This window comes from Pteropus medius, unplaced genomic scaffold (assembly GCF_902729225.1).
Source record: "Pteropus medius unplaced genomic scaffold, Ma_sr-lr_union100, whole genome shotgun sequence".
Lineage (NCBI taxonomy): Eukaryota > Metazoa > Chordata > Mammalia > Chiroptera > Pteropodidae > Pteropus > Pteropus medius.
The window spans coordinates 621,069-634,932 of NW_024356336.1; the positions used below are offsets into that span (position 1 = coordinate 621,069).

General features: G+C 38.7%; 1 pseudogene; it reads left to right on the forward strand.

The window, feature by feature from the left end:
• Nucleotides 1-2,867: 2,867 nt before the first annotated feature.
• Nucleotides 2,868-2,985, forward strand: LOC120602051 (uncharacterized; annotated as a pseudogene).
• Nucleotides 2,986-13,864: the final 10,879 nt, after the last annotated feature.

Genomic DNA, 13,864 nt, shown 5'->3' on the forward strand with positions numbered 1-13,864 from the left:
GGCAGAGCAGCATTAAAAATTCATCCTAGGAGGCAGTGACTGCATCCTATGGCCGCCCACCTGTAGGTACACAGGGCTGCTCAGAGTGATAAGACCTGGAAACCTGATCTCCCTCAAGATTGTGTTACAGCCACTGCTGATCTTTGATTAGTCACTTACATTCCTGACCAGTCGCCATCTATTAAAGTCAGAACCCTACGTGAGCTACACAGAAAAAGTAAAAATTTTCCTGACCACTCAGCCTAGATCCAGCTCAGTGGAAATCGTCTCAGAATCATTTCTTGGCTCTGTTTGGAAAGCCACATCCTCAAACTTCAAGAAAGCAAGTCGAGCGGCCATTTCGAGGTTCATAATATAGAGACTCTAGCCTTCCCCAGGTTTCCTTTATTTTCATTTCATTATTGTTAATTTTGAGATGCAAAACTAACATATGCGTGCCTTCTCATTTAAAAATTACATTAAAACTATCGGAGACAGTGTAACTGTGGGTGGCTCAGAGTTAGCCCCTTTCAGGCCTGGAACTAATTTTTAAGTTATGTTCTATTTGTCAAGTTATGTTCTTTCTCTTTAAAAGACCTCCCCTGTACCCACCTAACCCCTCATTGTATAAGCCACAGGATCTCAAACCTGAGGCTGCTTCTGTGATAAGCTCATGGTTAAGAGTCCATTTGCTAGATTTGCACCCCGACTTTGCTCTCTGTTGGATGTAGGATGGTGGACGAGTGCGGACCTCTTGGGCCTCAGGTTCCTGATCTGTAAAACTTGGGAGGATTCAGTACCACCACCACCCCCACACACACTCTTACAAGGATTTAATACACATAAAGTACTTGGAAGGGCACCTGGCACCGGTGGCACCCACTACATACTAGCTCTTAATGTTCTTATGGATAAGACTCCAGTCTTCTCTAAGCCCACCTCCTCAGCAGACCCCTCCCCCAAGAGTACATTATCTTGCTTTGTTTCCTTCTCTACCTTTTCCTACCCATGTGTCAGTATATGCACCCATAACAAATAGATGGTGTGCATATGTACACATTCATGTGAGTGTATCATGGTATATATAGTTCCACAATTTGTTTTTTTCACTGAATGATACAGCTTGAGAATCTTGTCATTTCAGTGCCTACCAGGCTTTCACTAGATCATTATTAAAATCTTAACATGCACATATGCTAAAAGGAAATCACTACCAATGGACATTTGGGCTGTTCCCACTTTTTGGCTATTGTGAATAACGTTGCTATGAACATTCACATACTAGTTTCTGGGTACATGTTTTCATTTCTCTTAGGGATATACTTAGGAGTGACATTTCTGGGTTATGTGTTAAGTCCATATTTAACTTTTTGAGGAATTACCAAACCATTTTTCAAAATGGCTGTACCATTACTGCAGCAATATATGAGGTTTCTGATTACTTTTTTTTCCAGTTACAGTTGACATTTGGTATTATTTTATATTAGTTCCAGGTGTCCAGCATAGTGAATAGACATAAAATTTACAAAATGATTGATTAGTTTAGTACCTATCTGGCACTATACATAGTAATTTCAATATTATTGACTACATTCCCTGTGCTGTACTTTACATCCCCATGACTATTTTGTAACTATCAATTTGTCCTGCCAAGATATTAAAACATTTAGAGCTATAATGGTTCTATAGTACGTTTGTGTATATGGTTGCTCAACTCTGCATATATTAAAAACTGTTGAATCATATACTATAATGGGTATGAATTATATCTCAATAAAGCTATTATGTAAAACAAAATCTATGATGAATAATAAAGATGGGATCTGACCTCACACTCACATGACTCACCTCACTCATTTTCCCACAATCCCAGCCCTGTCGGATCCAGTGAACAGACAGACCAAAAACAGATAAACTATTAACAGGGGAATTTTGGAGTATAAGAATAGGAAGAAAATAATATGACCCAGAGTATCTAACAGCAAATGACAGGAAGGAAATGAAAAGGCATGGCTGGAACTGAAAAACAAGATACCAAACGATGAGAAGGCCAATCAAGGGAGGTATTTTTCCCGAGGTGGCTGAGGGTTCTGGAGGAAGCTGGAGTTGAAGCAAGTTCTTCTGGGGAAAAAAAAATGACCCTGGGAAGGGAGTTTGAGATTCCTGGCTCCCCCTCAAGGGCACACTCTGCCACCTAACACTCACGAGACAGGTTTCTCTCTTTAACACCTGGAGACCTTGCCTGAACATCTAACCATGAATGTAGTGGACGTGTGTGGTTACTCATCTAGCTCTCGTGTCCCACTCTGCTTCCGAATAATGTCATCATCCCACAGCCACATGGTTGTATGAACGCAATCCCTCCCTCCTGCTCTTGGCCTTATACTCTGGCCCCAGCACTTGACTCTCCCGTGGGCAGATGGCTCAAACGAGGCCAATTAGAAACAAGGGGACATTATCAGAGCCTTTCAGGAAGGAGGATTCCCATCTTCTGGAATACCACAGAAACAACGAGCAATAGATCTTTCCTTCCTTTGGTCAGAGAAAGATAAGCATGTGAGGAATGGCACCCCTGCAACCACTAATGCTACCATGAGGGGAACCAGCCTGAGAATGAGACCTAGACACAGAGGTGAGCAGAGAGGAAAGAACCATCTAGAAATGGAGTGTGTGTGTGTGTGGGGGGGGCGGGGAACTTGAAGTTATTATGAAATGCTGGATCAAATTGTGCCTGAAGTGTATACTGCCTCTGGAATTATCAGTTATATAAACCTGATAGCAACTGAAAACTTCTGATAAAATGGGCAATATTTTTTTCTTTAGATAAACTAATATTTCACCTCAGCTGAAACTTTACTCCAGTATATTTATGTTAAGAATAGAGAATAGTCTACGGCCATGCCACCCTGAACATGCTCAATCTCATCTGATCTTGGAAGCTAAACAGGGTCGGGCCTGGTTAGTACTTGGATGGAAGACCACCTGGAATACCAGGTGCTGTTGGTGTTAAAAAAAAAAGAAGAAGAAGAAGAAGAAGAATAGAGAATATGCTCTACATATTTGGAGATGTTTTAGATGCTGACTAGGTCCATGGCAAGTTCAAGGGCCTCCAACCCTCTGTGCCACCCCAGGTTGTCCCCAGCCAACACCTTCTCTACTGTGCCTCCTTGCCTTGCTGGTACCCAAACTTACTCATTGAGATCATCAGCAGCTCTAGGGTGGTACATAGAAACATTAAAAATGGATCCACTTATCTGAGACCCTCTCCATCTGGCCTACTCAAAAAGATAAGGAAAGGGTGGGGGTTCGAGAGAGATACATGATCATCAATTCAAAGTCTGTCTAAAAACCTGTTCCTATATGAGGGTCTTTGGTATAGACAGGATATTTTCTAATTCTGTCAAATTCCTATTCATCTATTATACCTCCACTTTGAAAGTCATTTCTTCAGAGAAGCCTTCCTAATACCCCTCCCCTGGCCCCAACTCAACTCTCTAATATGTGCAGTATTCCTTGTTAGCATTTTCCAAAGATAACACATTACTACTATAATTCTTTAATATCTGTCTCCCCCCGCCATGAGGATGCACCCCGCACAGCTACCTATGTTATGTCCAGTCACAGCTGTCCCTCTCACATTGAACATGATCAATAAGTAGTAATGGAAGGAGCCACATGTGACCCAAGAATAGCTTAGATGTAACTACTTATTGTTTACAAAGTTTATTCTTCATTAACCGCGTTCTGGGTCCTTTAGCAATATTCGAGAATCTTATAGGCATAGGGCTTTTCTTTACAATAACTATTATTTTAGATACATGGAAGATATGGGTTTGAAGACAAATTAAGAGCCATTCAGCTTGTCTAATACCTAAAATCACCTTAAATCCAGAACACTGGCAAGCTCTGCCATTTCCAATTGATTCCATTAGATATATATTCGTAGAAAATGTTCAGATATGATCATTTTGTGTTGTCACTTTTCTTTGCTTAAATGTGTTCCTAAAAGAATGCAAGTGGTAAAACAACAACAAAGACCTTATCCCTACATTTCTTATCACAAGCTGTCTGTCTACATGACAGGTATTTTAAAGTCACATTTTTAAAGTGCTGATTCCTAAGCATTTTCATATGGATGCACTTGGCCCGCCTCCTTCCAACAACACCATTATTCAGATTTAAGATAATATATTCAAGACAAAAAGGGGAGCATAATTAATATTTGGTGTTATCTTATACATTCATAATTGCCTGAAATTATGTTTAGATGGCTATATATATGTGTATGTATGTGTATGCTACTTTTAAAAGGTTAAATCAGCATATATGTATGCGTATATATATATATATATATATATATATATATATATATATATATATATATATATGCTTCCTAAACCTTTTTCAGTTTGGGATGTGTGCCAGCAACAGCTACCATCTTACTAAATGTTGGATATGTGCCAAGTAATGTGTATACCTTTCTGCACTTAACCCTCACGTATTTATTAGTCAGGGTTCTCCAGCAAAGCAGAACTAATAAGATACATAGATGTATAGATAAGAGATTTATATAGGAATTAGCTCATGCGATTATGGGGGCTGAGAAGACTCACAACCTGCAGAACTGGTGGTATAACTGAGAGCACTGATTTCCTAGGGCAGGTGGAATCGATCACCTCAGCTCAAGCAAAAAGAGCTAATTCGAACCTTCCTCTTCTTTTTTGTTCTGTTCAGGTCCTCGACAGATTGGATGATGGCTACCTGCAAGGAGGAAAGTGATCTTTTACTCAGTCTACCAACTCAGATGCTAATCTCTTCTAGAAATGCCCTCACAGACACACCCAGAAATAATGTTTTACAAGCTACCTGGTCATCCCTTAGCCTGGAAGATACCTAAAATTAACCATCACAACCTTACGAGAATCTTCTGAGTCAGATATTGATAACCTCATTTTACAGAGGGGCAAGCTGTTGATTTGAAAAACCAAGTAAGTTGCCCAAGGTCACACAGCTAGTAAACGGGTAGGCATGGAAGCTGGTATTTTGTTGTTTTGTTAATTTTTCAATTACAATCAACATTCAATATTGTGTTAGTTTCAGGTATACAGCATAGTTGTTAGACATTTATATAACTTATATAACTTATCAAGTGGTCACCCCTATAAGTCTAGTATCCCCTGACACCACACACAGTTATGAGAGCTGGTGTTCTTAACTACCATATCAGCTGCTGGGGAAGGACAGTCAGCTCTCATTTAGCAGGTCCTGATATAATCAGAACAAAACTTCTCATCCATTTTTTTTTCTTTTCTGTTCTATTGTCTTTGTGCTACTTTTAAAAGGTTAAATCAGCATTTTGCAACCATCTTAACAAGACTGGCTCAAGCTGAAATCCTCGACGGATAATAACCCAGGGGAAATTTTTGATTAGGTACAGGATATCTATCTACCCATGGATTATATATAACAGAAAGGCAGAAAATGGTAATTATACAGTGGAGAAGTCAGACAGCACTTCCAACTGGGTGTCAAAAGTTAACATCTCCAGTGAGGGATGATTGGACACTGGGGGCCTCCAGATGTAATTCACTGAGAAGAATAGAACATCACCTCTGCAGTGTTGTGGCCAGGAGTATGTAATTGGAATTGAGTCACCAGAAAACATTAGGCAAACACAAGATAAGAAATGTTCTATTCCAGGGTTTCTTTTTGAGGCGATGAAAACATTCTGGAATAGTGGTGATGGTTGCACAACTTTGTGACTACACTAAAACCCACTGAATTGTACACTTCAAAAAGGCAGATTTTATGGTATGTGAATTATATCTCAGTAAAGCTGTTATTTAAAAAGCAATACAAAAACAACAAACAGGGAAGAAAAAAACCAGAGAACTAACAGGAATGCTAACTACAAGAGGAGATGGAAATGTTTGTAAATAAAACAGTCTTCCAGATACATGGCCAAGAAAACATCTTGCTGAAAAGCAGGAGGAAGTTTGAGGTGGTGACTGGCTGGCGTTTTCAATGGATCTAGTCCTGGTTTACTAATTGCTTAATCTTTCTGAACTGAATTTTCTCATCTGTTAAAAGATGGATAATATCTACTTCCCAGGGATGGTAGGAGAGTTCATGAGGTCACATATACACAGCCTTTGACACCCTCTAAGGGTGCAAATTTTCTCCTTCAAGAGGGAATCACACGAAGCACATTGAGCTTCTGTTTGGAACCATAAACATGTTCTATATGTCCTATGTACACGGTGGGAAAACAGGGCCAATGCTCTAGAAGCTACGGACTGCCGATCTGACATCACTTTTCTCTGCATCAGTAAATATTCATCGAGTATCCACGAAACAAAGGGTGCCACAGACACGTCGCTCTCATTTATTAAAAAGTGGGAAATAAATTTACAGCTGCTCAGGAATAACTTGAGAAGATCTGTGACAAGTCCTTAAACTCTATATGGTGAATTTGTCATTGAAAGACATAACACCGATTCTGACATATCGACCGTAAAAAAAAAAAGAGATCTCATAAAGAATCTCAAATATGAACGGGTGGCAAAAAATCCCTATCAGGTTAAGCTGGGTGCATGCTACAGAACTACATTAAATAGAAAAGCATCAGAGCAAATGAAAAAAACAGCTCATCTCTAGCTTTAACATAGGAGCTACACTAAAAAACTGAGTGCGACCCCAAAAATTTGAAAGACGTTTATTTGTAGATACATTTATTTGTAAAGATATACATGGAAATATATATGTTCATTGCAGCATTATTCATGGAGGACAAGACATGGAAACAACTGAAGTGTCCTTCGATGGATGATTAGATAAAGAAGGTGTAGTCCATGTATACAATGGAATACTGCTCAGCCATAAGATGAAATATGGTCATTTGAGACAACATGGATGGAGCTTGAAAATATCACGCTAAGCAAAATAAGTCAGATGGACAAGAACCATATGCTTTCACTCATATGTGGGATACACAACAAAGCAACAAATGAATAAACCAAACAAAAACTTATAGGTACAGACAGCAGAATGGTGTGGTTACCAGGGGGAAAGGGGTCTGGGAGGAGGATGAAGAGGTAAAAGGGGTCAAATATATGGTGACAGGAGACTTGACTTTGGGCAGTAACCTACAGGTGCTCTATTACGGAATTGTACCTTGCAACTTATACGAACTTGTTAACCCAATAAATTTAATACAATTTTTAAAAATCGAGTGCAGGAGGGAGAAATCATTGCATGAGAACTAAAGGAATTGAATGCTGCTACGTGGCTTTCACATTCTATGGAAGACCTGCTCCAGCTCCCCCTCTCTCTTTTCTGAAAGGTTTAAAAAGTATCCCTCAGGAGGCAAGGCAAGTAACAGCCGCTTCTAGAATTCTCCTTCCAAAATGATCTGCTTTGCTCACAAGCTCTTGGCTCTAAGGAGGGCCCAGGCTTTGAGTCCAAATGTTTGACAAGGTGTGGGAGACCTCACCCTGTGTGGGCAGGCTCTCCCTGCAGCTATGACCCATGCTGGATCTCAGAACTCCTACCTCTAGTCAAAATAAGCTCTTGAAGAGCCTTGGATGGCACTCAAGCTTGTCAAAGAAGAAATTAGTTTCCATCTCGGATTGGCGAAATATGAAATCTGGGACAATCAAAAACTCTAAAACTCCATAGTAGAGACAGACACTCTTGTGAATTTCCTAAAATGAATTTCCTACTTCAGGAAAGCAGGAAATAACTAACTGATGATTTGGAAACGTCAGGATGACAAAAAAGAAACACAAAAGCATATAGTATGTGAAGAATTATATATTTCAGAGTAAATTAGAATTAGCAAAACTGAATCCCTTTAAATAAGAAAACTTTATCCATGGCATAACGCCATGCCCAAAGCTGCATTTAAATACTTAAGTGAGCAATCTGTCAAATTATGTCCAGTGCTATAATATTCATTAATTTTGAAAGAAAAACCTACTACTCCTCACATGCTAAAAATACCCCCTGACATAAACGCGGACAATCCCAGTTCAATGATTATTTGTGGTTTAACAACCAAGACTATAACTGTAAAGCTAGGTGAAACAAAAGGATCGAATATAGTGTGATTTCCTGGAAATCCTACAATGCGATTTCACTTTGAACTTGCAAGCAAATATCCAGGCATGATCTACATGAAACTGGGTGGCGTTTTGTTCTAGGATGATGGGCCCCAATTAAAAATAATGAGGCCTGTCTCCAGCCGCCAGACCCAATTAGAGATAATGAGGACTGAAAGTTCCTGAAATAGATTCATTTTTCTCTGATAGACGAATTGGGACAGGGGTCTGGGTAGGGTCACTGGGATAGGCCTGGCAACAAAGCCTGGGTCATTCAGGCTTAAGATGCCCTTATGAATCCAGTTATTAAATAAGGAAGTAGAAATAACCCCGCGAGACGTTCATCCACCAGCCACTTATACTCTGCCACATTCAGATACACATTGTTAGCCAAACAGCGTGTCTACTGGTTTAAGAAACTTTTTAATAATGACCATGTCATTTAAATGATTGTTTAAAAAACACTGAAAAAGAGGTGCAACTGACTTCATGTATGTGTGTTTGTGTGTGTGTGTAGTTTTATGTGTGCATGAATACACACACACGGTTTTTATTTGGAATGATTTTAGACTTACAGAAAAGTTGCAAAGATAACACAGAGTTATATATCCTTTACCCAGTTTTGCCTAAAGTGAGTATTTTACACAACCTGGCACACTGGTCACAACTAAAAAATTCACATCCCTTCAACTAGACTCATTAACCTGGGAATGAGAGAAGAGAGACCAAGATGGTGTGATGGCATTGAAGGAGGGACAGAGGCATGTGACAGGAAGCAATGCAGAAATATACAGAGTACCGAGACCCTAGAAAGCCAGAACAATGATGGAAATACTCACCTGGACAGGTACAGACAGACAAAGAAGTTGTTCCCAAGGAATCTGAGTAGCCACTTCAGGCGAGGGCCGCTGCAAGCTGATAGGCCCTCAGACAGCACAGAAATGCTTTCTAGACAGGGGCTTTACCTGGTAATGAAGCATAATTATCAAATATGCAGCTGTCCTGTGGAAGCTTTAAAGAAAGGAGAATTGAAGCTCTCTCAGGGTGATACATTTGGAGATAATTCCATTTTAACCATGGTCTTCACCTTTAGTTCCTCAAGTAAGACTTTAAACTCTAACAAAATAAAAATTTTAATATCATATAAGAGATGTAATGAAAAGGAGTTACATTTTTGTCAAAAATTTTAATCATAAAAAGGTTTTAAAATGAGTTTTGCAGATTGCATTTTCCAAAGATGGCCAGAAGAGTATCTCCCACTCCATTTGCTCTTCTAGACCTTTCTGTTCTCCTATCAAAAGGCAGAGCCTAATTCCCTCCCTTCAATCTAGGTGGGCTTGTGACTTGCTTATAACCAACAGAATGTGGCAGAAAAGACACTGTGTGGCTTCTGGGGTTAGGTCAAAAACACTGTTACCATCGCAGCATTCAGCTGCCATGCGGTGAGGCAGCCAAGGCTACGTGGAGAGGCTGTATGCAGGCCTTCTGGTCAATGGCCCTCATCTTCCAGCCCTCCAGCCAGAGGTCAGACGTGAGAGTGAGTCTTCAGATATTTTGAGCCCAGCTATCAACTCACTCCCATACCAGGTTTCCAGTCTTCCCAGTTGAAGACCTTGACCTGGGTGAGCATAAGAAAAAGTTGCTTGTTTTATGCCGCTAAGTTTGGGGTGGTTTGTTATTCTCCAACAGTAACTAAAACAATGAGATATACTCTCTTATCTGACCTCCATGAACCGACTAGCCATTGTTTCCCATACTCTCTTGAACATAATGATGACACCCACTCCTGCTGAATTCTCCAAAGCAGCAGGAAATCTTCTAGAACCTTGCCACATATGGTCTGGAACTAGCGGCACCATCTGGGAGCACGTAGAATTACACACCCTGGGGCCTCATCTCAGGCTTACTGAATCAGAATCTGACTTAAGATCCCCAGGTGACTTACATGCACCAGAAAGCTTGAGAAAGAGGGCTCTCTAGATCATCCATGCATTTTTGTCCCCACCAGTTGCATTGAATGCCAAAGAGTCACCTGTATTTGTTCCCAAACCTATTCGTGCCTATTAAATTTGCTACTGTAATTGATTCATTTCAATATCAGATAAACTGATGAAACTCAAGTGCATGAACATCTCTCAGTATGTCTTACAGAAAATGTGGTCTGGGGTTAGTTTCCATCAAGTTAGGTAAAGAGAGAAAGTGGTAAACGATTTAGAAAAATCTTTTATCCTAGAATAAGAATTCTATTATGGACTGAATATTTATGTCTCCCCAAATTCATGTTGAACCCCTAACTCCCAGGGGGATGGGATTTAGAGGTGGGATCTTTGGGAGATAACTAGGTTTAAATGAGATCACAAGTGTAGAGCCCCCATGAGGGGATTAGTGCCCTTATAAGAAAAGAAAGAGATAGAGGAAGACTATGTGAGTACACAGAAGGTGGTTCTCTGCAAGGGCCCTCTCCAAGAACCAAACACATCAGTACCTTGATCTTGGACTTCTCAGCCTCCAGAACTGTGAGAAATAAATGTCTGTTGTTTGTGCCACTCAGTCTATGGTGTTTTGTGATAGCAGCCCGAGCAGACTAAGATTCTGTACTGATTCTTAAAGGATAGTCTCCTGCCATACGAAAAAGCAATTCCACTTCTGGGTATATACCCAAAAGAATTTAAAGCAGGGACTCAATTAGATATTTGTATGCTCATGTTCATAGCGACATTATTTGTAATAGCCAAAAGGTAAAGAAAATTCTGACACATGCTATCATATAAATGAACCCCAAAGACATTATGCTAAGTGAAATAAACCAGTCACAGAAAGACAAATACTGTATGATTCCATTTATACCAGATTTCTAGGGTAGTCAAAAATTAGAGAGAAGAAAAGTAGAATGGTGGTTACTAAGAACTGGGGAGAAAGGGGATAGGGAGTTAGTGTTTGATGGGCACAGAGTTTCAGCTGGGAAAGATGAAAAAGTTCTGGAGATGAATGTGGTGATGGTTGTACTGCAATGTAAATACACTTAATGCTACAGAACTGTATGCGTAAAAATGGTTAGGATGGCAAATTTATGCATATTTTAAAAACTATAGACATAAAAATGATCTCATCCACAAAAAAATCTCTCCCCACTTATTCATGTCTTTTTTAGCCCTTTGAAAGTTTTAAAAGTTTTAAAACTTTTCTCCATAAAAGTCTTTTGCAAAGACTTTGCCAAAGAAATTTAAAAATCAATCCCATTTACAATAGCATCAAAAATAACAAAGCACTTAGGAATAAATTTAACCAAGGAGGTGAAAGATCTGTACACTGAAAACTATGACACTGGTGAAAGAAATTGAAGAAGACACAAATAAATGAAAACATATTCCATAACCATGGATTAGAAGACTAATGTAATGACCATACTACTTAAAGCACTCTACAGATTCAACACAATTCCTATCAAAATTTCAATAGCTTTTTTCATATAGAAAAAAAATCCTAAAATTTTTGTGGAGCCATAAAAGACTCCAAATAGCCAAAGCGGTATAGAGAAACAACAATGAAGCTGGAAGCATCACACTTCCTGATTTCAAATATTACAGAGCTATAGTAATTACAACATTATGGTATTGGCATAAACTATATACACAGATCAGTGGAACAAAATAGCCCAAAAAGAAACTCCCACATATATTCATTTACCAAGGAGCCAATTAATATATAACAAAGGAGACAAGAATATACAACAGGAAAGGATAATCTCTTCAATAAATGGTGCTGGAAAAATTGGACAGCCACAAGCAAAAAAAATAAAATTGGACCATTATCTTATACCATACACAAAAATCAACTCAAAATGTATTAAAGACTTGAATATAAGATGTGAAACCATAAAACTCCTAGAAGAAAACATATAAGCTCCTTGACATTGGTCTTAGTGATAATTTTTTGGATTTGACACAAAAAGCAGAGGTAACAAATGCAAAAATAAACAAGTCAGACCATAACAAAATACAGTGTCTGCACAGCAAAGGAAATCTCCACAAAATGAAAAGGAACAATGGGAGAAAATATTTACAAACTATACAGTTATTTGATAAGGGGTTAATATCTAAAATATGCAAGTTGTATGAACAACTCAATAATAGAAATAAAAATTTTTAAATGAGCAAAGGACCTGAATAAACATTTTTCTAAAGAAGACATATAAATGACCAACAGGTAGATGAAAAGATGCTCTACTTCATTAATCATCAGGGAAATACAAACCAAAACTACAATGAGATATCACCTCATACCTGTAGGGATATCTCTTATCAAAATGACAAACAAATGCTGATGAGGCTGTGGAGAAAAAGGATTCCTTGTGCACTGTGGGTGGGATTGCAAATTGGTACAGCCACTACGGAAAACAGTACAGAGGTTCCCCCCAAAATTAAAAATAGAACTACCATCTGATCCAGCAATTCTACTTATGGGTTTCTATCCTAAAGAAATGAAATCACTGTCTTGAAGAGAGAGCGGCACTTCCATGATCATTGTAGCATTGTTCACAATAGCCAAGGTTTGGAAACAACATAAATGCCTGTCAATGGGTGAAAGGGTAAAGAAAATATGGTACTTACATAATGGAATATTGTTCAGCCTTAGAAGGAAATCCTACCATTTTCAATAGCATGGATGAACCTGGACAACCTTATGCTAAGTGAAATAAGCCAGACAGAGAAAGATAAATACTGCATAGTATCACTGATATGTGGAATCTAAAAAAAAAAAAAGAAGAAAACTCAAGCAGTAGAAAAATGGTTGCCAAGGACTGAAGGGTGGGTGGAGATAATAGATATTGGTAAAAGGGTACAAACTTTCAGTTATAAAATGAATAAGGCCTGAGCATCTAAGGTATAACTGTATAACACAGTGACTACAGTTAACTATTGTATAATAGAAATTTGCTGAGAGTAGAACTTAAATGTTCTCACACACATACAAAAAGGTAAATACGTGAGGTAACGGACGTGATAATTAACCTGATGGGTGAATTCTTCTGCAATATGTATCAAATCATCACATTGTACACTTTAAATGTCCTACAATTGTATTTGTAATTATACCTCAAAAAAAGCTGGGGGATGGAAAACAATATGGAGGTTTCTCAAAAAACTAAGAACTCATCTACCATATGATCCAGCAATCCCTCTACTGGGTGTTTACCTCAAAGAGTTGAAAACCCATATCCGAAGAGATATTTGCACACCAATATTCACAGCAGCATTATTCACAGTGGCCAGGACATGGAAGCAACTGAAGTGTCCTACGATAGATGGTTGGCTAAAGAAGCTGTGGTACATATATACAATGGAATATTACTCAGCCATAAGAAGAGATGAAATACTGCCATTTGTGACAACGTGGATGGACTCAAGATAATTGTGCTAAGTGAAATAAGCAAGACAGAAAAAGTTAAAAATCACGTGATATCACTTATATGTGGAAATATAAACCTAAAAGCAACAAATGAAAAGGATAAACAAACAGAGACTCATGGACATGGACTATAGACTAGCGGTTACCAGAGGGGAGCGGGGAAGGGGCAGGTAGATGGGGTAAAAGGGGTCAAATATGTGGTGACAGAAAGAAATTTAACTATGGGAGGTGAACACACATTGTAAATACATATATGCCTTACTGTTAAAGTGTACAGCTGAAACATTGGATTTCGTTAACCAATGTCACCATTAAAAAAGAAAACAAATAATTTATCTTGGGGAAAAGAAAAAGCTGGGGGAAAACAGTCTTTTGAA